This window comes from Chrysochloris asiatica, unplaced genomic scaffold, assembly GCF_000296735.1.
Source record: "Chrysochloris asiatica unplaced genomic scaffold, ChrAsi1.0 scaffold00167, whole genome shotgun sequence".
In the NCBI taxonomy this organism is placed as follows: Eukaryota; Metazoa; Chordata; class Mammalia; order Afrosoricida; family Chrysochloridae; genus Chrysochloris; species Chrysochloris asiatica.
Genome location: NW_006408685.1, coordinates 2,766,579 through 2,794,159, shown reverse-complemented (window position 1 = coordinate 2,794,159; position 27,581 = coordinate 2,766,579). Strand labels below are relative to the sequence as shown.

Below are 27,581 nucleotides of genomic sequence, written 5' to 3'. Positions count from 1 at the left end.
ATTTGGCTTTATCTTCTTGAGCCAATCTTTTCAATTTCTGTTCAGCTCTTGGACCTCCTCATTTCTTCAATTTGCTTTAGCATCTCCACGCTGGAGAGCAAGTTTCAGTGTCTCTTCTGACATCCATTTTGAACTTTTCCTTCTTTCTTGTCTTCTTAATGACTTTTTGCTTTCTTCATGTATAATGTTCTTGATGTCATACCACAACTCTTCTGGTCTTCTGTCTTTTGTGTTTAATGTATCAAATCTTTTCTTCAGATGATCTCTAAATTCAGGTGGGATACATTCAAGGTAATATTTTGGCTCTTGTGAACTTGTTTTCATTTTCTTAAGCTTCAGTTTGAATTTGCATATGAGTAATTGATGGTCTTTCCCAGAGTCTTCCCCTGGCCTTGTTTTCACTGATGATATGGAACTTTTCCATTGTCTCTTTCCGCAGATGTAGTCAATTTGATATCTATGTATTCCATTTGGTGAGGTCCATGTGTATAGTCATCTCTTATGCTGTCTAAAGAAGGTATTTGAAATGAACAAATCACTGATTTTGCAGAATTCTATCATGCATTCTCCAGCATCATTTCTATCACCAAGGCCATATTTTCCAACTACTGATCCTTCCTTTTTGCTCCCAATCTTTGCATTCCAATCACCAGTAATGATCAGTACATCTTTATTGCATGTTTGACAAATTGTAAATTGAAGAAGTTGGTAGAATTCTTCTATTTCATCCTCACTGGCTTTAGTGGTTGGTGCATAAATTTGAATAATAGTTGTATTAACTGGGTTTCCCTTTAGGCGCATGGATATTATCTTATCACAGACAGGGTTGTACCTCATGACTGATCTGGATATGTTCTTTTTGACAATGAATGCAACACCATTCCTCTTCAATTTGTCATTCCCGGCATAGTAAACCATGTGGTTGTCAGATTCAAAATGGCCAATACCAGTCCATTTCAGCTCACTAATGCCTAAGATATCGATGTTTATGCACTCCATTTCATTTTTGACAACTTCCAATTTTCCCAGATTCATACTTCTGTACGTTCCATGTTTCGATTTTCAATGAATGTTTACAGCTGTTTCTCTTCATTTTGACTTGTGCCCCATCAGCAAATGAAGGTCCCGTGGGTTTCTCTCCCACGGGTTTTACTTTATTTGCATCATCACAGTCAACTCTACTTTTGAGTGACTTCCAATTTGAGGGATTCATTTTCCTACAATTTATCTGACAGTGTTTCTCTGCTATTCATAAGGTTTTCAGTGACTAAATATTCTGAAGTAGCTCGTGACTCCTTCTTCCTAGTCTGTTTTCGTCTGGAAGTTTATCTGAAACCTGTCCACCATAGGTGACCCTGCTGGTATTTAAAAAAGTGGTGGTATAGCTTTCAGAATCACAGCAACTGACAAGCCACCACAGTATGGCAAACTGACTGACGAGTGGTGGGATACTAATATAAACATACTAAATATTTATTTGGATTGTTGTAAACTTAACTAAAAATTTTGAAGACTACCAAAATAACTCAAGTAATACAGACAAATTTTTTGAATGATATTATTTTAATTTTTTGGAATTTTGAAATTGCTTACAAAATAAATTTCAATTTAACCTATGGAAAGATTTTATTTGAAATGAATATAGTTGTTGTTTTTTCTTTTGTATGTCAAAGTATCAAAAATATGTTTTTGTAATTTAAATGTTTAATAACAGCTTCTAGGAATAACCTACTAGATAGATGAAAGGGAGTATTACTTATCATGGTTGATAATTTTTCAGTTTGATTTAGTAATGAAAATCCTTATTGAAAGAAAAAGCCAAAAGGTTTTCATCCTTATTTTTCTTCTTTAAACTAGGACCATTTTGCATATTCCTTGTATCATTCTTGGGTTACAACAGTCTAGCGCTGTTGGTCTTTCTGAGATTTTTTTTAAGCAAGAGGCAGGCTGTGGATATCTGTAATACAGTGGTGTCAGAACCTATCTGACTTCAGTAGGAAGAAGAGAGAATCACCATCTTCACACAAATTTTATTCCTATGAGATGGAGGTCACAAAAACCTCCATCTCCAATCTTTTCATCAATTCTGACACCAACTGCTCTCCCCATAGAACTCTCCATTTCTCTGCTGAGTTCTATCATTGCAGTTGCCATACAGAACTCAGGATTATGTGGTTTATTAGGGAAACATCTTGGTGTTACGTGCTGTCAAATCGCTTCCAACTCAGCGATCCTGCATAGTTTCTGAGTCGTGGCTGGTGAGTATCAACTGTCAACCTTGCAGTTCAAACTCATCTTGCAGTCCAGTGTTTATTCTACAGCACCACACTAGGACTTCATTAACGGAAGTTGTTGTTAAGTGCCTCTGAGTCAGTTCCAACCCATAGCAACCCTGTATAGGGTTTCCAAGAAGCAGCTGGTGATCTTGAACCACCTACTTTGTGGATCAAACTGGCATTGCAGTCCAGTGCATAAACTAACCATGTCACACCAGGAATCCACTAAGGGAAGTAACTGGCTACAACTCAGCATCCAGATAAACTTGGAAGTAACAGGAACATCTCAGAATACAGACTATAGTTCATCCAACCAAGACAACTCTCAGCTCTTTCTTAGCTGTGCCTGCAGGCAGGCCCTTCACTGGGGCCTACTGTCACTGGGCACTTCTGAGCCTGTTTTTTCCTGCTGAGCTCTGCTTGGACAACTGATACAACTCCTTTGGCTCCTCCAGTAAGTTCATAGAGGCACCAAACTCTGTAAACAAGCCTTCTGCCCCAAGACACTCAGTTCACTTCATAAGTCCATCTCTCTTTGTCTCCTGGATCTAAGATGTTCTCAACACAGGGACCCCAGGTCCAAAGGACACATTTTCCTTCAAGTTTTTCTTCTTGGTAGTAATTAGGTACCCCTCAACCTCTATGAGAATGTCATTTCTTTAGGATTATTCCTCTCACTAACACCATGAACTGACCTATCTTGTAGGTAGGTCACAGGTACCTTATTTGCATAGTAAACTATGCAATATGTGTAAGAGTTTTATGCATGTTGCTTGCATAGTAAACTGTCTAATCTCTTTACATGATTGTACACTAGCAAATCATCTTGGCAGAACTACAAACTCAGGTCCAGAAAGGTGGTATATAAAAAGAAACAGATTGCACTGCATTAAATGTCTGCTTGCACTTTACCAGAATTACAAGGAGAAGAAAATACTTCATTAAAAGGTCAATGGTTTCACTTTCATCAAGTGCTTGAGCTCTGCAACTAAATTACTGAGTAAAACTTAGGCCAGTCTTGTGAAAAATATAAAAATATTGATGTAGAACAAAAGATCTACTGATTATGTATCTCTTAAAATTACAGTCTAAACATTTGTTTAACATGGAAAATATTACTTTTGTCGTAAGTTTTTAAAAGTGGAGAGGTGAAAGGAGATAAGGATAGTTTTGGTATTTTTTCAGTGCTAAGAGATGAAAGACCTGTTTTTCATTAAACGATTCTTTGATGTTTCCCAATAAATTCTGAGCTAAACAGTTACTAATCCCAAATCTCTGTCAAGTGAGGCCTAAAGAATTAAGCCAACCATTGCTACAAATAGCTAGTGTAAATGAAATAGTAAGCATTGCTTTCCAGTCTATTATTAAATTAACTTCATAGGGTTTGCTTTTTTCTCCTGTGAGTTGATGCATAAATGACATGCTTTACCCTCCAATAATTCTAACACTAGAGTTTTTATGACATGATGTTCATGGTTTTTGGTCCCAGGACAGATTATTTTTGATTGCTGCAGGAGTTTGGAGCAACTTGAAACCATTAGAATTTAAAGGCATTAGTGAAATATTAGAGTATACCTGACTCATGCAGAATATTGTGGATTCTGAGTTATATTCAAAACCTTTCGCCCCATCATCTTGAATATCACTCTGATGCTAGCTTTATAAACTAATTATAAATCATCAACTGAGCTCATAAACAATTTGATGACAGGGCAAGAGCAATGGTACTTTCCTTTGAGGATTTCTAGCACTGCTAAATGTTACCTGGGAGAGTTTTGTTTGTTTATTTGTTTTCACAATACTTTTCATTTAACTACATTAACCACCATTCTCTATCAGCTTGCTTTACTATGGTGGATTACAAAATCCGTATTTGTGCCCATTCCAAAGAGAGGTGACCCAATGGAATGCAGAAGTCATTGGACAATATCATTGATACCCCATGCAAGTAAACTTTTCCTAAAGGTAATCCAAACATGGCTGCAGCCATAAATGCACAGAGAACTTCCAGAAGTATAGTTGATTTTAGCCAAGTCTTGGCTAAAAGCAGAGAATACCAGAAAGGTGTTTACATGTGCTTTATTGAATATGCAAAGGCTTTCATCAATGTGAATCATGATGAACTATGGATAACATTGCAAAGAACTGACATTACAAAATAATTATGCTCATGAAGAATCTTTACATTGACCAATAGAAAACATTCGAACAGAGCAAGGGGACACTGAATGTTTTACAATCAGAAAACTTTTGTGCCAGGGTTGAATTCAGTCTGTCTGCTGAGCGATCCAGCAAACTGCATTACATGAAGAAGAATGTAGCATGGGATTGGTATCAAACTCATTAACAACCTGCAATATGCTGATGATGCAACCCAGCTTGCTGACAGTGAAGAGTATTAAACTATTTACTGATGGAAATCAAAGACAACAACCTGCAGTATGGGTTTCACCTCAATGTAAAGAAAACAAAAGTGCACACACCTTGACCAATAAAAAAAATTATGATAAATAGAGAAAAAATTGAAGTTGTTAAAGATTTCATTTTGCTTTAATCCACTATCAACACTCATGGAAACAGCATTCAAGAAACCAAATGAAAATCCTTTGTTGGTTACCGGTGCGGATGGAGTGAGGGGTTGAAAGAGGTGGAAGGAGGTGATGGTAGAGCAAAGGGTAGGGGGTAGACACATCATAGTCTGTGAGTTGGGAGGGCAATACACAAGAAGGGGAGGGGCTGGAAGAACAAGGTATATAGGGGAACACTGAGACAGCTTTTCATGGGCTAAATGGGACAGAGATAAATAGTGATGCATGCTCACCTTGGAACAACAGGACTTTGTGATACAGGTATCGAGGCATATCCTGAAGAGGGGAAATTATACTAAGATGCTTGACTGTCTTATGAATATTGGTTTCCCTTGCCTACGTTTGTAAAATAGACACATGAGTGGGATAGGAAAAAATATCCGGAAACATGATTATGGAAAGTGTGTAAGCCCATCTTCAGCTTATAAGTGACTGGAATACCTAAAAAGTGTTCTACACTTGACCAGTGCAATAGGCCTCTTGCATAGCCTTTGCAGTGTATAGGATCCTAGGTGGACTCCTGAGGTGGGATATTCCCACTAGAAAGGACAAGCAGACCAGCCTGAAACAACTAGAGTGCCAAAAGATACATCTTTAAGGAAATATCATCATGAAAAACCCAAAAAGGCAATATGATTGGCTACTACAAGAATAAGCAAGTTGTTCGCCAGGAAGCCAACAAGGCAAGACATCAAGTCCGTTCAGGATACCTCCCCACCACTAAGAATGAAACTCAAAGGGAACACATGAACAAACATGTAAGCTTGCTGTTGACCACGTTGGTCTACTGGTAAGTGGAAGAGGGCAAAGGCAACAATGAAGAAATGAGCTCAACCACGTTCCATAGACTCTGGATGACCTGGAGATGAGCAAGAGAAGAGGGAGGGCTGGTTGGTCCAAAGTGTGGTGAGAACTGTGGACTTCTGAGCCCATGGACAAGGACATAGCCACAGAGGGCTAGAGCTGAGAGTGAGGTATCCAGCTGATATGAAGTGAGGGGAGATGCACAAGAACACCTAAACTTGCTGATAGTACCCATTTGACATAGCCTCAATGGATTGATAATCAGAACTTGACTAGAGGAAGATAAAAAAGAAAACAATTTTTGATAAAGGAAACAAGAGTACAAAAAATTGGTACAATGTGATGAACTTGACCTATACTCATAGAGGTAGTAGCTGAAAATATCAACAAAAAGGGAAGGAGTCTTCACATCAAGTATCAATTCTATCCCCTCTGTATACAGGGTAGTTCAGGATGGGCAACTTAGACATGGACTACCTAAAATGAGGGGGTGATAAAGGCACAAAGTGACTGGTTTACAAGGTTTCAAGAGGGAGTTTAGTTTAAGAGTGTGTGTGGGAAGACAGAGTACCCACTGAATAATTCTCATCTTGTCTATATGGATCTGGTGAAAAGAGATGGGGATAAGATTCTTATGATTCAATAGTGAGTAATTGTTATCATAACTAATTGTGACTGTCACAAGTGTAAAGGTAGAAATTTTGTAAATAAAAGGGGGAGTAGTTAATCTTACAGTCCAGAAACAGAGGACCCTAGAACTATCAAGGGAGAAGGGCATAAGCGGAATGCAGGACCTTATCTAGAAAAAGTAACACCAAAGATGGAGGCAGAGATGGGCACATGGAAAGAGGGAGCAGCTGAGGACTCTAGATTCAGGGAAAGAGAGGAATTATGAGGTAGTGGCCAGGAGGCTAACTTGCAGAATGTGCTCTTTGGCGGTGTCAATTATTACATATGCCTGAATGTTTAAAAAAAAAAAAGGAAAAAGGAAAAAAGCTAAAATGAATAGAGATAAATACTTTAAACTGATGGTACATGGAGGAGATTATAATCACTGTAATGAAATAAAGTATATAAGTTGTTGAACATAAAACTGATGATCTGCCCTGTAAATTTTCACTCAATTCACAATAAAAACTTAAAAAAAGAAATAATGATGTAAGAAGTCGGGCCAGAAAATTTCAAAGGATAGTTTGAGAAGAAGAAAAAAAAAGAAAGAGAGAAAGAAAACACAGTACTTCATTAGGCAAATCTGCTATATAATACCTATACAATACCTATTGGATGTATTCAAGTGCAAAGATATCAGTTTGAGCGCTAAAGTGCGCTTGACCAGGCCATGGTAGTTTCAATAACTTCATATGTATGTGACAATTGGACATTGAATATAAAAAAACATAGAAGAAATTGCAGAAGAATATTAGAAGGACCAGAATATTAAAACTTCAAGAAAAAAAACACACAAATCTATGTTGGAATAAGTACAGCCAGAATGCTCCTTAAAAGCCAGGATGAGGAGACTTTGCTTTTCATACTGCAGACATATCATCAGTAGTGACCAGTCTCTGAAAAAGGACATCATGCTTGGTAAAGTGGAGAGACAGTGAAAAAGAGGAAGACCTCCAATGAGACAGATTGGCAGAGTGGCAGCTGCAATGGGCTGAAGCATAACAAATATTTTCAGGATGGCAGGACTAGGTAGTGTTTTGTTCTGTTGTACACAGGCAATCTATGAGTCAGAAACAACTCGATGGCACCTAACATCAACAGTAAAATTTCCTTTCTGTTTTATGTGTTACATCAGAAAGACACCAACACTCTCATACAGAAAAAATATCCTTTTTATATGAGTACTATTTTATTGTTTCAATGAATCAGTAACCTGTTTTTGTTACTATTTTCTCCCCACATCAATATATGAACAGTTTTTCCTATTACTTTAATTCAAGCTGTTTATTATGTCTTCAGAAAAAATAGCTTAGGAACTGCTTACTAAAATACCTGATCTGAATGTGCCTTCTCTAAGTTGAAGAACCTAGAAGCTTTCAAGCACTTTTAAGCTGGTTTCAAATGCATTCTCATCCTCTCTAAATTTAGTTTTAGATGATGCTATTATTTTTATCAATGTGTTGCAATCAAAGGTACGGAGCTCTGGTAGCATAGTGGTTACAAGTCAGGTTGATAACCTCAAGGTCAGCAGTTTGAAACTACCAGGAGTTCCTCAGAAGAAAGATGAGGCTTTCTACTCCCGTAAAGATTTGTGGCTTTAGAAAGCCCATACATACATGGTCACTATGAGTCGGAACTGACTCTATGGCACATAATCATTACTGCCATAATCTAGACGACCCATTTTTCTTGGATACTTTTGATTTATGCCTGTTGTCCTGATGCCTTGTCTGGTTTATCATTCTTAAAAGTGTCCTCATTTGGAAAAGAAGCTATATATTTATCTTAGTCATAATGCTATCTGGTCTAATCTAAAGGCAAAATATACATATTTAAGTAAATGAATATATTTTGGAATTTAACATGTATATAAATGAATTCTAAATTTATGTATTGATTCTCTCTATTCTATAGTCAATAATTCTCATTTCAACACTTTACTATTGACTGGAAAAAAAATAAAGAGACATAGAAACACATAACTTGACACCTACTTTCAGATACTCTTTTATGGATAAAATTATAATTTTAAAAGTTTTGAGCATTGTTCTATCAACCATTTGATATTGTTTTCCCATGGCTACAATAGCTGAGGTAGCACTTTATGTACTTCAGTTTCTCTATATCATTACATGGGAAGCACTAAAACACATTTATATATGTTTTTAATCACAGGATTTTAGGCACTGACATTATTGAAAAACACCCCAGGTAACAGAACTAATGAGAGGGCCTAAGATGGATCTCTTGTTTGGAAAATATGAGAATGCAAAAGCAACTTTGAGTTGCTTTAATCAAAAAATTTGAACACTTAAAAAAAATTACAAGTAACAATGCAATCCATGCTATGATGCATGCATGCATATGGAGTAAAGTGCACTATAATTTGATTTAAAAATGACTTCATTACATTTATGAGCAAGATTTGGCACAGACAAAAATCTAAAACTAATGTGAATCGAATCACATCCAATGGTTTGTTAATGCTTTTTTTTTTTTTTTTTCATAATAGGTTTTCCAGTATTTTACATCATTCTGTATTTAGTTCCAGTGTGACAGTATTGAAACTGTCCCAGTAAAACAAAATATTACCAACATAATTATATTTATTGATATTTTAAATAGTACATTTTAATGACTAAATAGCCATCAGATGCTTCACTGGAGAGCAAACAATCAGAGACCAAGCAATAAAACACTTTGGGAAATAGAGTTTATTTTAAGAAGAGAAGAATAAAAGAGTACATAGCAATTGTCGGGAAACAGATGACTTTAGATGCTTACTAAACAGATAGGTAAACATGTTTTATAGATAGGTTGTTGTTGTAAAGTGCCATCGAGCTGATTCTGACCCATAGCTACCCTGTATAGGGTTTCAAAGAGCAGCTGGTGAGCTTGAATCACCAACCTTGCAGTTCAAACAACTTTGCAGTCTGATGCATTAGCCCACAGCGCCACACCTGATTCATAGATAGATAGGAAAGGCAAAAGTCACATAAATTGCTTATGATTAATTTTACAGGGTCAACTACAAAGACCAAATGTGATGAATTTCTATCTGCAGGTTGATTATTGATGGCAAATAGCCTTTCTTGGCTATCATTTACCAAAAAAACAAACAAGGAAACAAACAAAAACACTCCTCATATTTTCCAAGTATAAATGATCCATGGGTAGTTGTACAGAGCAAACGTATCTGAGTGATGAGGGAAGAACACCTCATTTGGTGACTTCTCAGGGAAATGTTTTGTTTTACATAAGACTATTCTTTGAAACAAGTTTTTAAATGTTGTGTGTTTTAATATACCTTTAACTGCACTGATTTAAAAAATGCAGCAATTTAAAAATATTTAATGGATATATTTTATGCTGTGCATGATTTTATGAAGTTTAATTTGTAGTTCTAGTACAATTGCTTGATGCTTTATTTGCGTTTGCAAATTACCAACCAGAGATGGTCTTTCTGTATATAATAATAATAATAGCAATAATAACTGTCATTTCAATTATTATTGTTATTATATACATATACTGCCTCCAGACACTTGATGGGGGAGTTATGTCTGTTTATGGGGCTAGAGTTGGGCACGGTCAGGCTGAGGTATATAGTGGAATGGAATATCCTTGCCTGGCACAACCACAGGACATCTGGTGCTTTCTCCCAGTAATCAAGGAACCCCTGGTGCTGGCTGGGGGCAAGCACAGGACCTCTGGTACTACCTCCTGGTAATCACAGGAATCCCGGTGCTACTCGGGGTCATGCATAGAACCACTGGTCTAACTCCTGGTAAGCATGGGACACCTGTTGCTTGCCGGGTACAAACACGGGACCCTGGGTGCTTACTCCCGGCCATCACAGGACACCTGCTGCTTGTTGCGGATAATCACGGGACCTCTGATGTGTACCAGGCGCAAGCACGGAGCCCCTGGTGCTAATTCCTGGTAAGCACAGGACCCGTTTTGCTTGCTGGTGGCAAGTATGGGATTCCTGATGTTTATCTCAGTAGGCACAGACCACCTGGTCCTTGCTGGGGGCAAACAAGAGACCCCTGGTGCTTGCCAGGTACAGGTACAAGGCAAGCACTGTACTCATGGTGCTTAATCCAAAAAGAGTTTTGCAGCATTGCCAGATATGGAAAAAAGTTAAGCGAAGGGGTCTGGCATCAAAGAGGACTGCTTGCAGGCTCAACTGAGAACTGGAAAAACTATGCCCTGAGCATTTCTGTCCCCTTAATTGTAACCTGTAAACTTCCCTAATGGAGTTCTGCTGTGGTGCAGTGGGATAAGTACTGGACCACTTGCTGTTCAAGGATGGTTTGAACAGCAAAGTTAGTGGTTCAAACCCACTAGCTGTGAGTCGGAACCAATTCTATGGCACATAAGAACAACATAACTTCCCTAATAAACCCCATAATTGTGAGTACTATGCGTTCTGTGTGGCCAATGCAATGACGTATTGAACCCAGCAGAGAAGAGAGAGCTGTGGTAAGGATGGTTAGTGTAAGGTTTGGTAGAGATGGTAGATGGTTTGAGGCATGTTTGACCTCAGCCGGGTAGGAATTGGCCCTGGACTGACGCTGAGAATGGTGATACTCCTTCTCCCCCTTGTGTCAGAAAAGGTTACACACCTGTCCCCACATTTTATTTTTATTTTTTTTACAAGTACTAAAAGAGTCCTGGTGTGGAGCCATGGGTTAATGCGCCAGACTGCAAAGCTGTTTGAACTGCAAGGTCAGCGGTTCAAGCTCACCAGCTGCTCCTTGGAATCCCTACACTGGGTTGAAATGGGTCGGGATCGACTCGACAGCATTTTACAACAACAACAACAATGACCAAAGACCAGACAAGTTGTGGAATGACATAAAAAGATAATTCATAAAGAAAACAACAGGTCAGTCAAAAGACAGGAAAGAAATCAAAATGTATGATATAAGAGACTCTGGAACTTACACTTGAACATAGAGTAAAAAAAGTGAATGGCAGATATGATGAAAAAAGTGAACAGAAAATTTCAAAAGAGATCTCTAGAAGACAAAGTAAACTATTATAATGAAAATTGCAAAAACCTGGAGTTAGAAACTTAAAGGAAAGAACATGCTCAGCTTTTCTCTAGTTGAAAAAAATGAAAGAAATCCAAATCTCAAGTTGTAATATTTAAGAGCACTATGTTAAAAATCTGGAACTCATCTATGACTTTTTAGTACTATGATGCTAGAAGCTATGCCACCAGTATTTAAAATACCAGCTGTGTCACTATGGACAGGTTTCTGGGAAGATTCCAGACAAAGATAGACTAGGAAGAAAGTCAGTGTTAGTGGAATATTGTAGGATATAGTGTAGGAGATGAGCCCCTCAGGTTGGAAGATGCTCAAAATATGACCAGGGAAGAACTGCATTCTCAAAATAGAGTCAGACTTAATAACATGGATCAACTATAGCTTTCAGGACCTTCATTTGCTGATGGGTCACAATTCAAAATCAGAAAGAAACAGCTGCAAACAGCCATTAGTAATCCAAACATGACATATATGAATTATGAATGTTGGAAAATTATAAATTGTCAAAAAATAAAATGGAACACATTGAGATTCATATCCTAGAGAGCTGAGAAATGGACAGATATTGACTATTTTGAATTAGAAAATAATATGGTTATTATTTCAGGAATTACAAATGGAAGCAGAATGGTGTCACATTAATTGACAAAAATAACATTTTGTGATATATCTTCAAGTACAGTGATATCTATGATAGTATAATATTTCTACCCCTATAAGGAAAACTAGTTAATACCATTATGGTTCAAGTGTACCTAATGCCAGTAATTATGAAATTAAAGAGTTCTACCCATTTTTTTCAGTCTGAAATTGATCAAACATGCAATCAAGATTCATTGATAATTACTGGTGTTTGGAATTAGAAAGTTGCAAAGAAAGAATAAGGATCAGTAGTTAGGAAACATGGCCTTGGCGAAAGAAAAATTACCAGAGATCACATGATAGAATTTTGCAAGATCAATGAATGTATCTTTTAAACAACATAAAGGTGATTATACACATGGGCCTCGCCAGATGACTCCACAGGATGCATACGGGTCACATTGAGTACATCTGTGGGACAAGACGATGGTGAAGCTCAATATCATTAGTCAAAATAAGGACAAGGGCAGATTGTGGAATGCATCATCAATTAATTACATGCAAGTTTCAGATGATGCTGAAGAAAATTATAACAAGTCCATGAAAATCCAAATATGTCCGTGAATATATCCCACATGAATTCAAAGACCATCCCAATAGTAGATTTGATGAAGCCACAGAAACCATTCCTGCTACAGAGCAGGAGTTGCCACAGCCCCCGACTGAGATGGGATCTGGAACAGAATCTGACAGTGATGAATCAGTACCAGAGCTCGAGGAACAGGATTCCACACAGGCAACCACACAGCAAGCCCAGCTGGCAGCAGCAGCTGAAATTGATGAAGAACCAGTCAGTAAAGCAAAACAGAGTCGAAGTAAAAAGAAGGCACGGAAGGCTATGTCCAAGCTGGGTCTTTGACAAGTCACAGGGGTTACTAGAGTCACTATCCGGAAATCTAAGAATATCCTCTTTGTCATCACAACGCCAGATGTCTACCAGACCCAGCTTCAGATACCTATATAGTTTTTGGAGAAGCCAAAATCAAGGATTTATCTCAGCAAGCACAGCTAGCAGCTGCTGAAAAATTCAAAGTTCAAGGTGAAGCTGTCTCTAACATTCAGGAAAACACATAAACTCCAACTTGTGTGGAAGTGAAGGACATCGAATTGGTCATGTCACAAGCAAATGTATCAAGAGCAAAGGCAGTCTGAGCCCTGAAGAACAGCACTAATGATATTGTAAATGCCATTATGGAATTAACAATGTAGCCATCTAAAATCAAGGACTATTTTTGGTGTTTCCGAAGAGTAGCTGCAGTTTGGTTTGAAATTTGTACTGTTTCTATCATTAATAAAGTTATGACTTCTTGTTGGATGAAAAAAAAAAAAGACTTAGAGTTGGAAAGCCAAAAGGGAAGAACACATTAAGCATTTATCAAGCTGAAAGAGATGAAGAAACAAAAATGCAAGACTCAGGTTACAATATTAAAGGATTCTATTTGCAAAATATTGAATGACACAGTAAGTATCAAAAGAAGATGGAAGGAATACAGAGTCACATACCACCTCCCCAAAATGATCATTGCTCAATCATTTCAAAAGCTGGATTATGTGAAGACCACTGTGGCATCAGAATTGGAGGAAAACTCATCAACAATCTGTGATATGCAAATTATACAATCTTGCTTGCTGGAAGTCAAGAATACTTGAAATACTTAACACCCTTCAGTATGGGTTGCACCTCAATGTAAAGAAACTGATGATCCTCACCACTGGACCATCATAATAAATGGAGAATTGAGTGAAGTTGTTAAAGGCTTCATTTGCTTGCATCCACAATTAATTCTTATTTAAGTAGTAGCCAAGAAAGCAAACAATGCATAGTATTTGACAAATCTGCTGTACAAGACCTCTTTAAAATGTTAAAGAGCAAAGATGCTTACTTTGAGGACTAAGATGTGCGTGGCCAAAACCCTGATGTTTTCAATAGCCTCATATGCAGTGAAAATTGAACAATGAATAAACAAGAACATAGAATAATTGATGCATTTTAATTATGGTGTGTGGGAGGAATACTGAAAGTACTGTCAGAATACAGAAAGAATGAACTCAGAAGAATAAACAAATCTGTCTTGGAAGAAGTACAGTGAGAATCCTCCTTAGAAATGAAAGTGACAAGAATTTGGACATGTTGTCAAGAAGGAAAAGTCCAGGCAGAAAGACATCATGCTTGGAAGTTTGGGAGGTCAGCACAAAGAAGAAAATGAGATGAACTGACACAGTGGCAACAACAGTGGGCCCAAACATAAGAGCAATTGGGATGATGGCACAGGACCCAGAATCATTTTGTTCTATTGTGCATAGGGTTGACACGAGTCACAACCGACTGAATGTTACCTAAAATTGGTAAGAATTAATGTCTGAATTATGTTGTTGATGAATAATAATGAAAATACCATGGACTACCAGATGAAGGAACAAATCTGTCTTGCATGAAGTACTGTCAAAATGCTCATTAGAATTGAGAATGGTGAAATTTATTTTCTTGTACTTTGAACATATTACCAGGAGGGGCCACTTCCTGGATAAGTAAATCATGCTTGGTAAACCTTCAACGAGATAGATTGACATAGTGAATGCAACCATGGACTCAGACATAAGAAGTATTGTTAGGATGGCACAGGAGCAGACAGTGATTTTTTGTGTTTTATATAGGTTCACTATGGGTCAGAGTCAACCTTATGGTATCTAACAACAACATAAATATTCAATTTGTATGATGAGTAAACAATTTGAGAAGCTGAAATCTATGAAGTAGAACACAGTATCAGATTTAAGGCAGATTTATTTGCCTGCCTTGCTTGCTGAAAGTGATGAGGACTTAAAGTACTAACTGATGAAGATCATAGATTGCAGCATTTTGTGGATTACACCTCAGCATAAAGAAAGCAAAAATTCTCACAACTGACCCTGCTCTCCTATAATAAAGTCAATTATAAAGCACCAAAGAGGGAATAACGTATATACAGAGCTCCCAGTTGTCAAGGAAGTCAAGGAGATTTCAAGATAAAACAGACTGTTTTAACAGGGAACAAAATTAATAAATTACATAGTAACCTCAAAGAAAATGAATACACCCGTACATCAAAATAAAATAAGAAGAAAATTGAGAGATTTAGTAAACATTAATACAATAGAAATGAAAATGAAAACAAACAAACAAAATGAATTCAGCGCAGAAAATGAAGTAGAATAAAAAAAACCAGCAGCACCACACAAAAAAACACATCGGAAAATGACAGCAATCAATTCATACCTGTAGAAAATGATGCTGAATATAAACAGATTAAGTGTACCAGTGCAGAGACAGAGCAGAATTGAAAAGAAAACAGGATTCTTCCATATGCTGCCTACAAGATATACATCAAAAAGATAGTGATGGCCCAAATGCCCATCAACAGAAGAATGTTACACAGAGCTTGGTAAAACACACAATGGAATAAGACTACACAACTTTGAAGAATACAGATGACTTTCTAAGATGCTTCACAACACTGATGAACCTGGAGGACATTACTCTAAATGAAACTAGTCAATTACAAAAGGACAAATATTGTATGAGACCAATGTTGTAAAAATATCAAGAAGAGGCTTTCTTGAAAAAATAATTTATGAGGGTTTCAAGGGGAGGGAAAGTGATTTACGTGCTAGAGAGCGGACACATGTTAACATGGGTGATAGGGAAGGCAATATATAACAAGAGAGGAGGTTAGCAGAGGAAAGATGAAGGTAGCAGGAGACACAGGGAGGAATGCAATAGTTAAAGTGAATAGAGGGATATGTTAACTGATGGTACATGTAGGGGATTGCGATCATTGTAATGAAGCAAAGTACACAACTTGTTGAATGTAAAACTGGTGATCTGCTCTGTAAACCTTCACTCAATTCACAACAAAACGTTTAAAACACTAAAATAAAAATGCTACTCCTACCTTCCATCTTAAAAAAAAAAAAAAATTCTCACAACTGGACCCATAAACAACATCATGATCAATGGATAAAATACTGAAATGATCAGGGATTTCATTTTACTTGTATCAACAAATCAAAACCCATAGAAACAGTGTTGTTTTTGTTAAGGTCCTTCAAGTCTGTTCTGACTCACAGTGATCTGACCGATATAGTGTTTCTGAGGAGCAGCTGGTGAGTTTTAACTGCCAACCTTGTGGTTCAAATTGGTCTTTTAATCCAATGCTTATCCTCACAGTACCATACCAGGACTCCATAGCAGCAGTAATCAAGAAATTAATCGGTGTATTGTATTGGGAAAATCTGCTGCAAAAGTCCTTTTTAAAGTTCAACAGGGCAAAGGTGTCACTTCGAGGATAAAAGTATGCATGACCCAAGCCATGATATTTTCAATTGCCTCATATGCATCATATGATAATGAACTTCTTTGAATTATGATGTTGGAGAAGAATATTGAATATTAAATACACAAAGAAAGCTATATTGGAAGCAGAATATTAAGAATGTTCCTTAGAACCTTGGACTTCTTTCATGTACTTTGCTCAAGTTATCAGGAGGGACCAATCCCTGGAGAAGCACATCATGCTTAGTCAAGTACAGTGTTAGCAAAAAAGAGGAAGATCCTCAGTTAGTTGGATTGACACAATGGCTCCCAACAATGTATATACTCAAAAATAGCAACTATTGTGATGATGGTACAGGAACAGGCGATGCATGTCAGTTGTTATAAGTTAGAACTGACTCAATGGCACTTAACAATGTACAAAGTATAACCTAATCATAAATGTAGTTCTTTTTGCTGTTAGGATTATAAAGAGTCAATTATTTAAAATATAATAGTTAATTCAAAAATTAAAAATTTTAACAATATGTACTCAAGATTGAAATTATATATTATTACTGAGTAAGCACTACTTTTAATATATTTTTAAATATACACATTTTCAGCCCAGACTAGTATGTTTTCTAGGAAAGAAATAATGAAGTATATTATTCAGTCTGTAAGTTATAGATTGGAATAAAGCTGGACAAGAGCAAGTATCTATGCTTGCTTCTACCATAACTGTAACTGGAGAACCATATTTCTTTAGTTCTGCTTTGTTACATTAGCATGATAGCATAAAATGAGACTGACTTGAGTCCTAGTTAACCAATGAAATGTAGTTTCTAGTTAAGTCATTTATGTTCACTAAATATCTTTTTTCTCATTTGTAAGATGTAGATGGTCATGTTTCTTTCTTAGGTGGTTATGTAGTGCACATGAATGTATGAATTGAATGTGAAACTGTTCTGAATGATGAGAAACAAAATATTTTATTCAGTACTGTTCTTATTGTACATTGGTTTAATTAATTCTTTATTAATTAATATACTAAGGTATGCTACATATGGGATTAAATATTTACTTGGAAAATATGTAGAGTTAGCAGATTTCAAAGAGTAACTCATGAGTTTAATAATTGTTTTTGCTTTATTTGTGAAATATATTTTATTAGCAGCCAAAAAATAATAGTATTTCATTGTTTATAGTCTGGGTTGCTAACAATATATGGAAGAAATCTTCTACATACCTATAGAGTAACAGGTTCCTCATACTATAGAATAATGCCTTAATAATGCAAGACAGCTTGCAATGACGTCAGAGCTATCCAAAATCACATTCATGCTGAAAATATTTCATTATTTGTAATTCTTGTGTTTGTCTATATATTAGATGTAAAAGTAATGAGTTTTCTAGAAAGATATGCTTTTCCATATGTTAAAAATATGCTTTGAATAGCACATATGCTTCTAGGAATAAATATGTTCAATATTTATATGAAAAAATCAATCTGGATACTATATCAATTGGGCTGTAAGCCAGTTTTTGAAGAAAAAAAAAAAAAGTCTTATTCTTATCATCACATTATTTACTCCAGTGACAAAAACAAAGCATTATTTATATCTTTGAGAAGAAAAATGCTCACTGAAACCATGTAATAAAAATGTAACTTAGCAAAACTATTTGTTTTGTTTTTGTTTTTACTTTTACTATTTTAAGCCTCTTATTTAAAAAATTGCAGTAATATTAAAAAGACTGTAAATTTTTGTTAGGTGTCAGCATATTGTGTCTTCAAATGCATTTTAATTCTCTTTTTCCTATACTTAAGCAGTAAAAGCTTTATAAATTAGAAAATACAATTAATTGAATAAATTCCAATTAGAAGTGTGGGTTTTTTTATGTTTTTATATATGCATTTTAAAAAGTGCACAGTAAACATTTTAGAACTGATGATGGTGAGAAATGCTACCTTTCTCCCTGATGTTAATACAGTGCAAGGTAAATAAAATTAATTACATGTGAAACACCATTTATTTTAAATTTGTAAACTAATCATGTTTACTAAGTTAATATATACTGTAATAATAAAATCTACAATATCTAAATAAGATCCTACTAGTGTGATTTTCCAACCAATACAGAAACTATGATTTGTGTAGTAACTATTTCATCCAACAGACTCCCAAGATATTTTAAATGATAATAAGTAAAAGTTAAGCATTTGCCAATTTAAAAAATATCTTTTTTTTTTTTTTATCACAAGAATGCCTTATTTGTTTTGGTATTAGATGTCTTATATGGCAATAGAAATGAGAGATTTGCAATGCATCCATTTTGTTACACTACAATGTCAAACCCTACAGTGAAGAATGGAATGATGGAAGCCCAAAACAGATGAAATTCTTGTTTTTCACACAAGAAAACCACTTATGGGATGCCAAAAAAAAAAAAAAAAAAAAAAATCGTTGCATGCTTAAAGGTCAGAAAAGGCAACCATTTTAATTTTTAAATATATAATAACATAGTCACATAACAGTCAGAAATGAGGCTTTTGGAGTGCTTATAAGAGCAAATGATTCTGAAGATCATGTAAGTTGGGCATTAAGCGAGTTTTGGGGGAAAAAAGTCTTCTCCTTATTTCTATCATCCTATAATTTACTCCTCAGTCACCCGTTTGAAACTACTTGCCATTCCATGGGAGAAAGATGAGACTTTCTGCTCCCATAAAGATTTACAGCCTCAGAAACCCTAAGCAGGTTCACTATGAGTCAAAACCAACTCCAGAGCACACTAACATCACCACATAATTTACTCCAGTTTAAAAAAAAAAGGGGGGGGTATAATTTGTACTTTTGAAAGGAAATGAAAAATGTAATATAAGCGTAATTTAGTAAAACTATTATTTTTTTTTTTCTTTTTAAAAAAACTTTTTAAAGCCTATTGTTTTTTAAATTATTGTAATTATAAAAATAATTTTCAGAAATCATATTAGGGCTTTATATTTATTATCTTATTTAATGCCCACAATAACTTTATGAGGTAGGCATTAATTATTCTTGTTTTGTGAGGAGCAAGCAGCAGTTCAGAGGAATCACATGATCAAAACCAAGTTTCTATGGCTTTTCCAAGACCATAATTTCAACTAGTGGGCATCTGCTGGTCACTGTGAGATATTGGAATAGCAGAACAAACTTGAAGTGTTTCTAGTCCCTGCTGGGCTTCTAGCCAGATTTTGAATTTGGAGCCAATCATTTAACTCTACTGTGCCTTATTTCCTCATCTATCAAATGGAGATGGTAGTCTTTCACAATAGGTGACTGAGAGAATAAAATTAGATGAGATATGTGAGTCAGCTTTGAAAAAGTGTTTTGAATAGGCTATTTAAATTGATTTCTACTCAGAAGGCAAACATTCCCACTACCTCATACATTCCTTATTTTTCAATATTTGGGAATGAGACAATTTAAAAATTATTCTTTGTATAAGTATGGCCAGGAAGTAGTAGTAACTGTTGTTGTTGTTGTTGGTAAGTGCTATTGAATTAGTTCCAACTCTTGCTATCCTGTATATGGTTTCCAAGAATCAGCTGTTGGATTTGATCTGTAAACCTTATGGTTATCAGTGCAGTACTTATGCTGCAGCACCACACCAGTAGCACTGCCTGCCTAGAATGTTGAGTTCACTCCCATTTACCTTCCTATATCTGTTCAACTTGCATGGCTATCTATGCATTATTAAATTTGTTATTATTGTCATTACAGGATTGTGTATATAATAATATGTACTTTGTTGCCTTTACCTCTTGAGTTACTCACACTGTATTCCTTTGCCTCAATCTTTTTTTGCTGATCTCTCTCTTATTGTATATTTTCTTTTCCATCACCCAAGTCAGTAAGTTTCTACCCATTAGTTGAATTCCTGTTGTGGTATTGTAAGATAAGTACTGGACTGCAAATCGCAAATTCAGCTGTACAAACCTACCAGCCTCTTCTTGGAAACCATATACTAGGTAATTATTAGGAACAGAATGAAAAGAAGATAACAACAATCCACCAGTTAGTGATTTACCCTTCCTTTATTTACTACCCACAGTAACCATGAAAGAATGTTTCTTTCTGTATCTGAACCTCTTCTTGACTTTTTAAAATAGTGGTCTTATAGTGTATTTGCCATTTTGTGATTGATTTATTTCACTCAGCATGTACTCCAGGCTCATCCATGTTATGAAGTGTTTTGTGGATTCTTTATTATTTAATGTTGTGTAATATTTAATTCACTATTCAACATTCTGATGCTGTCTGATGTCATTCCACAAATATTCATAAGGTTTTCATTGGCTAAACATTCAGAAATAATTTGCCTTTCTCTTTTCCTAATCTGTATGAGTCTGGAAGCTCAGTTGGAACCTGCCCACCATAGGTGTAACCTGTTGGTATTTGAATACCAGTGGCACAGCTACCAGCATCAAAGTAACATGCAAACACCACAGTACAACAAACTGACATACAATGATGAATAGCTGCTGGGGCCAATTGCTATGTCCAACAATTGGCTATTATCCATGACCCATGTGGCGAGACTAAACCAGAGAAGGGGTTACAGAAGATAAGAAATAGAAGAAAGACACAAGACAAATTGGGACAAGATGGGACACAGCACTCTGATGGAGATACTGCAGCACACACCAAGGCAGCGAGTTTATTATATATACAGCTCAAGGGGAGGTGCCTGAGGGAGGGTAAGGAAGACAAGAACATCTTGTCCTGAAGGAGACAGCAGTAAGTGAAACTTTATCAGAAAAGCTGTAACTTGAGGTAGCTAGCTGGAACACTGATTAGGGTGGCTAGAATGTTGTGCAGGCTGAGCCGAAGGAAATAGCTAAATACAAGGAAAGACCTTGCAAGTTCCCTGTCCCCTTAAGCAGCCTGCAAGTTCCTCAGGAGTGGGGCTTGACTTGGAAGCATCCTGAGTTTCTGGGCCACAACTGTTCAGTTGCAATCCTTTGTTTAAACTACCCCCAAATCAGGGACCTACAGCTCAGCTGCTCCCAGCAATTAGTACCAGAATATAGTCAGATATACTGTTGGAAGATGAGCTCCACAGGTTGGAAGGCTCTCAAAATATGACTTGGGAAGAACTGACTCTTTAAGGTAGAGTTGACTATGATGATGAGAATGGAATAAACTTTTAGGAACTTTATATGCTTATGGGACAAACCTGAAAAAGCAAAACAGATGTAAATGTCCATAGAATGTACAAAGTATTAACATAAGAAAATTGGACATTGTCAAAATGAAATGGAATGCATAAACATTGATATTCTAGGTATTAATGAGCTGAAATGGACTAGTAAATCATATGGTTTACTATACCAGGAATGATAAATTGAAGAGAAATGGCATCATATTCATCATCAAAAAGAACATTTCAAGATCTATCTTGAAGTATAATGCTATAAGTGATTGGATACTACTCATACACCCACAAGGAGGACCAGTTAATACTACTATTATTCAAATGCATGCACCAACCACTAAAGCCAATGATGTTGACATTTAAAAGCTCTACTAAAGTCTTCAGTCTAAAACTGATAAAACATGCAATCAAGATAGATAGGTAATTACTGGTGATTGAAATGTAAAGATTGGAAACAAAGAGGAAGGATCAAATGAAACAAATGAACTTGGTAAAAGAAACAATGCTGAAGAACACATGATAGAGTTTTTCAAGACCAATGGCTTGTTCATTGCAAATACATTTTTAAAACAACCTAAAAGGCCTCACCAGTTGGCATCCACAGAAATTAAATTGGCTACATCTGTGGGAAAAGACAATGGAAGAGCTTCATATCATCAGCCAAAACCAGTTCAGTAGCAGACTGTGAGACAAAAACATGACTGGTTGCAATGTAAGGTCAGGATGAAGGTAAAGGAAATAAGAAGTTCATGACATCCAAAGTTTGACCTTTGAGATATCCCATCTGAATGTACAGATTATCTCAAGAACAAACGATACATTAAGCACTAATTACTGAAGACCAGAAAAATTGTACTATGACATCAAGAATATACAGGAGAGGCGGAGCTTGATGTTGGATAGTGTAGTGGTTCAGTGAAGGTCACTGCCAGCAATACTACAGAATATCAGGCGAAGTGGGATAAGGGAAGAGCTCCAAAACTCTGAACCACATAGGTAGGACTATTTTAAGTTTGAAGGCTTATAGCTAGTGGAACTCGTAGTGGAAGTAAGAAATTGTGTGCTTTTGAATCTGTCGGATTCTGTGGCCCAGAGCTGACAACTTGGGTGAGACCAAATGGCAAGATCAAGTGGGGAAGCAGACCCACCACAGAATATTGCCACAGGAAACTCAGAGGAAAGGTAGACAATACACTTTGTCAGTTTTGCTTTGTTCTGATTTCTTTTTTCCCCCTGATACCTGTTCATTGGTTCCCCACTGTTTGCACACCTCCATTCTGTTAATAGAGGGGGTGCCTGAGCATGTGGACATCCCCATCTCCACAACTGGTGGGTCCTTTTGAAAAAGCATGTGCACAGATACTCTCAGTCCAAGAGCCAGCCCCAAACTATATTTTAATGGGTAAAAGGTCAGAACAAGGGATGTGGTAAAGGAAAGAGACTTATAAACAAAACAGGATGAAAATGATATTAACAGTGGCATTTTGAAATCTGTCAGGCAGCATTGAAGGCAAGAAGCTGAAAGAAGACATTAAAGTCATACTCATATTAGGCTACTTTTTTTTTTTTTTCCTTCTCTCCCTCCTCTCCCTTTTCATTGATTATAGACTACAGTATCCCATTTAGTTTTTTTGTTGTCATTGTTTATTTTGTTGTTTGTTTGTTTTGTCCTGTTTTGCTTCTTGTTTTTTTTTACTATTGTTGTTTTTCTGTCTTATGTTCCCCCTTTTACATTTGGGGGAAACCTTCTTTCCCTATATTACCCAGGAAGAGACAGCAACTGCTGCCATATATTCAAACTACAATCACACTTTATAAAACACCAAAATCCAGGCAAGAACCAATACCAACTGCCATACACCAGGGAGGCAGACAACACTGAAAAGGGAAGCCCACATTCTGATCACATCAACCTGAAGGCAATCAGAAAGCATAAAAATACCAAAACACACATTCAATTAAGTTTTAAGGCCACAGATAAACACTGAACATGTCCAAGAAGCGAAAGCAGATGACCATATCAGCACATGACGAGAAACAAGATAAAATGTCTGAGACAAATGACCTAGTGGTAGATTAGGACATCATTTTGGAAGGAGGGCAGGCCTTGGAAATGCCTGAGAAGAAATTCAGAAAAATGATTATAAAATGTTTCAAAACAATTTACAATGGAGTTGGGAAAATTAAAGAAGAAGTCAGGAAAGTGCTACAAGAGGAATCAAATAAGAAAGATATAGCACTGGAAAAATTCAAAACCTACAGAAAGAGGTTCAAACAATCAATAATAGAACATCAGAAACAGACAACACACTGAAAGGGAAAAGGAGTAGAATAAAAGAGATAGAAAGCAAAACTAATAAGCTGGAAGACAAATCTCTCAATACTACTAAGATAGAAGTGCAAACAGAAAAAAGGACAGAAAAATCTGAAGTAGGTCAAAGATTTATGTGGGTCAATATGAAAAGGAATAACTTAAGAATTATCAGCATTCTGAAACAGGAAAAATCACACAAGTCCACAGAGGAAATAGTTGAAGAAATGCTGGAAGAATATCCAAGAAGATCCAAAGAAAATCCAAGAAGAATATGGAAACATTAAAACTATGAGGAAACTCACAAGAAAGAAAACAAAAAGCATGAACTCAGCAAAGGTAGACACACAGAACAAAGAAAGCAGCACCCCAAAAAGCAAACATAATGGCAGCAATTAATCCAGTTCAAACTCACCAGCTGTTCCTCAGAAACCCTATACAGGGTCGCTACAGGTCAGAACCGACTCGACGGCACTTAACAACAACAACAGATAATTATGCTGAATGTAAATGGACTAAATGCACCAGTTAAGAGACAGAGGATGGCAGAATGGATAAGAAAACAAGATCCTTAAATTTGTTGTCTGCAGGAGTCACATTTTACAAACAGAGACAAAAACAGATTAAAAGTCAAAGGATGGGAAAAAAAAATATATATATACCAATCTAATTGCAATATAAAATGAACAAGAGAGGCAATACTAATTTCTGGTAAAACAAACGTTAAGGCAAAAACCTACATAGTAGAAAAAGACGGACATTATATCATGATTAAAGGGACAATTGAACAAGATAACATAACCATAATAAATATCTTTGCTCCCAAAGAAAGAGCTACAAAATATATAAAGCAAACTCTAATAGATTTAAAAAAAGAAATAAATTAATCTGCAACAATCATTGGTGATTAAAACACCACTTTCAAAAATGGATAGAGCAACCAGAAAGAAACTTGACAGACACAGAAGAACTAAACAACACAATCAACCAACTGGAACTCATACATGGGTATAGAGCATTCAACCCAACAATTGCACAATACACATTCTTTTCCAGTGCACATGGAACATTCTCCAGAAAAGACCATGTCTTGGGCCACAAAGCAAAACTTCATAAATATACAAATATCAAAATACTACAAAGCATCTTCACAAACCACAATACGATCAAATTAGAAATTAACAATAGGAAGACCAAGGAAATAAAGTGAAATACATGGAAACTCAATAACACCCAGCTGAAAAGTAACTGAATAGAAGAAGAAATTATATATGAACTCACAAAGTTCCTAAAACAAATGAGAAAACACACACACACAATATACCAAAATATTTGGGACACGGCGAAAGCTGTGCTGAGAGGAAAATTTATTACAATAAATGCACACATCCAAAAAGAAGAAAGAACCAAAATTAACACATTAACACAGCATCTACAACAATTAGAAACAGACCAACAGAGGGAACCTACAGACACCAAAATAAAAGAAATAGTAAAGATTAGAGTAGAAATAAATGAGATAGAAAACAGAAAAACTACAGAAACAATCAACAGGACAAGAAGCTGGTTCTTTGAAAGCATTAACAAAAGTGACAGACTATTTGCAAACCTGACAAAGGAAAAAAGGGAGAAGACACAAATAACACACATTAGAAACCACATGTGCGATGTCACAATGGAACCAAAGGAAATCAAAAGGATAATAACAGAATACTATGAAAAATTATACTCTAACAAATTTGAAAACTTAGAAGAGATGAATGCATGTTTAGAAAAACACAACCTACCCAAACTTACACACAGTGAAGGAGAAAACCTGAACAGACTCATAACAAAAGAAGAAATTGATCAGGTCATCAAAAAATTCTCAATGAAAGTAAGTCCAGGCCCAGATGGCTTCACTGGTGAGTTCTACCAAACATTCAGGGAAGAAAGAGCTGTCACCAATTCTATTCAAATTATTCCAGAAGATAGAGGAGGATGGAAATGTCCTAATACATTTTATGAAGCAAGCATAACTCTCATACCAAAACCAGGGAAGGACGTCACCAAGAAAGAAAATTATAGACCAATATCCTTCATGAACATAGATGCAAAGTTTCTCAACAAAATCCTAGCCAACAGAATCCATTAGCACATCAAAAAGATAATACATCATGATCAAGTGTGATTCTATTAGGGATGCAAGCATGGTTCAACATTAGAAAAATGATCAATGTAATCCACCTATAAATAAGAAAAAATAATAAAACCACATGATCATATCGATTGATGTAGAAAAGGCATTTGACAAAATCCAATACCCATTCCTAAAAAAACACTCAACAAAGTAAGAAATGAAAGGAAATTCCTCAACATAATTAAGACTGTATATACAAAACTAACAGCCTACAATACTCTCAATGAAGAGAAACTGAAAGCCTTCCCTCTGCGAATAGGAACCAGACAAGGATGCCCTTTGTCACGACTCCTATTCAATATTGTGCTGGAAGTCTTAGCAAGAGCTATACGGCAAGACAGGGAAATTAAAGGCATCTAAATTAGCAAAGAGGAAGTAAAACTCTCTCTATTTGCAGATGATATGATCCTATACATAGAAAACCCCAAAGACTCAGTAAAAAGCTACTAGACCTAATTGGAAGATTCAGCAAAGTGACAGGATATAAAATCAACATACAAAAATCAGTTGGATTCCCCTTTACCAAAAACGACAGCATTGAAAAGGACATTAGGAAAGCAATACCATTTACAATAGCCACCCAAAGGATGAAATATCTAGGAGTAAATGTAACAACAGAAACAAAGGGCTGATACAAATAAAACTACAAAGTAGTACTACAAGAAACCAAAAGAGACCTACAAAAATGGAAGAATGTACCATGCTTCTGGATAAGAAGACTCCACATTGTGAAAATGTCAATACTGCCCAAAGCAATTTACTCGTATAATACAATCCCAATCCAGAGTATGTTGTTGTTGTTGTTAAGTGCCATCTAGTCGATTATGACCCAAAGCGACCCTGTGTAGGGATTCCAAGGAGCAGTTGGTGAGTTTGAACTGCCTACCTTGCAGTTCAAATGGCTTTGCAGTTGGCGCATTAACCCACAGCGCCACATCATGGCTCTTATTTCTTCATGTTATATACCAAGTAGAGAGATTACTGGGTCAAATCATATTACTATGTTCAACTTTTTGAGGAAGTGTCATTTTGCACAGTGGTTGTACCATTTTAGGGTCCTACCAGCAGGGCACAAAGTTATCAATCTCTCTACACCTCACCAGAATTTGTTATTTTCTGCATTAAAAAAAACAAAAAAACTTTGCTATTAATGTTGTGGTGGGATGGTAGCTCATTGCTTTTTTCATTTGCATCTCTCTCATGGTTAATGAGGACATGAGGAAGTAAAACAGCTGAACAGAAAATATCAAAGAGCAACTTGAGGAAGCAAAACATTATAATGAAATGAGCCAAGACCTGGAGTTAGAAAATAAAATGGAAAGATATACTCAGCATTTCTCAAACTGGAAAAAAAAAAAAAGAATTAAAAATTCAAGCTTCGATTTGTGATATCGGTGTTACTTTGTAAGATAAGCACTGAATTACTAATCATCAGGTCTGTAGTTCAAATCCAATACCTACTCCTCAGAAATCCTGTAGAGGATCACCATGAATTGGAAATGACTCAATAGCACTTAAGAAAAACAATTGGAAAATAATATTTAAGCTACTATATCTATAAGTATAGA

General features: G+C 36.1%; 1 protein-coding gene and 1 pseudogene across 1 annotated transcript in view; both read left to right on the top strand.

The window, feature by feature from the left end:
• The window catches only part of DACH2 (dachshund family transcription factor 2), a 1,617,828-nt gene that overhangs the window by 901,170 nt on the left and 689,077 nt on the right, over nt 1-27,581 (top strand). The window lies entirely within an intron of this gene.
• Nucleotides 10,131-13,245, top strand: LOC102824903 (annotated as a pseudogene).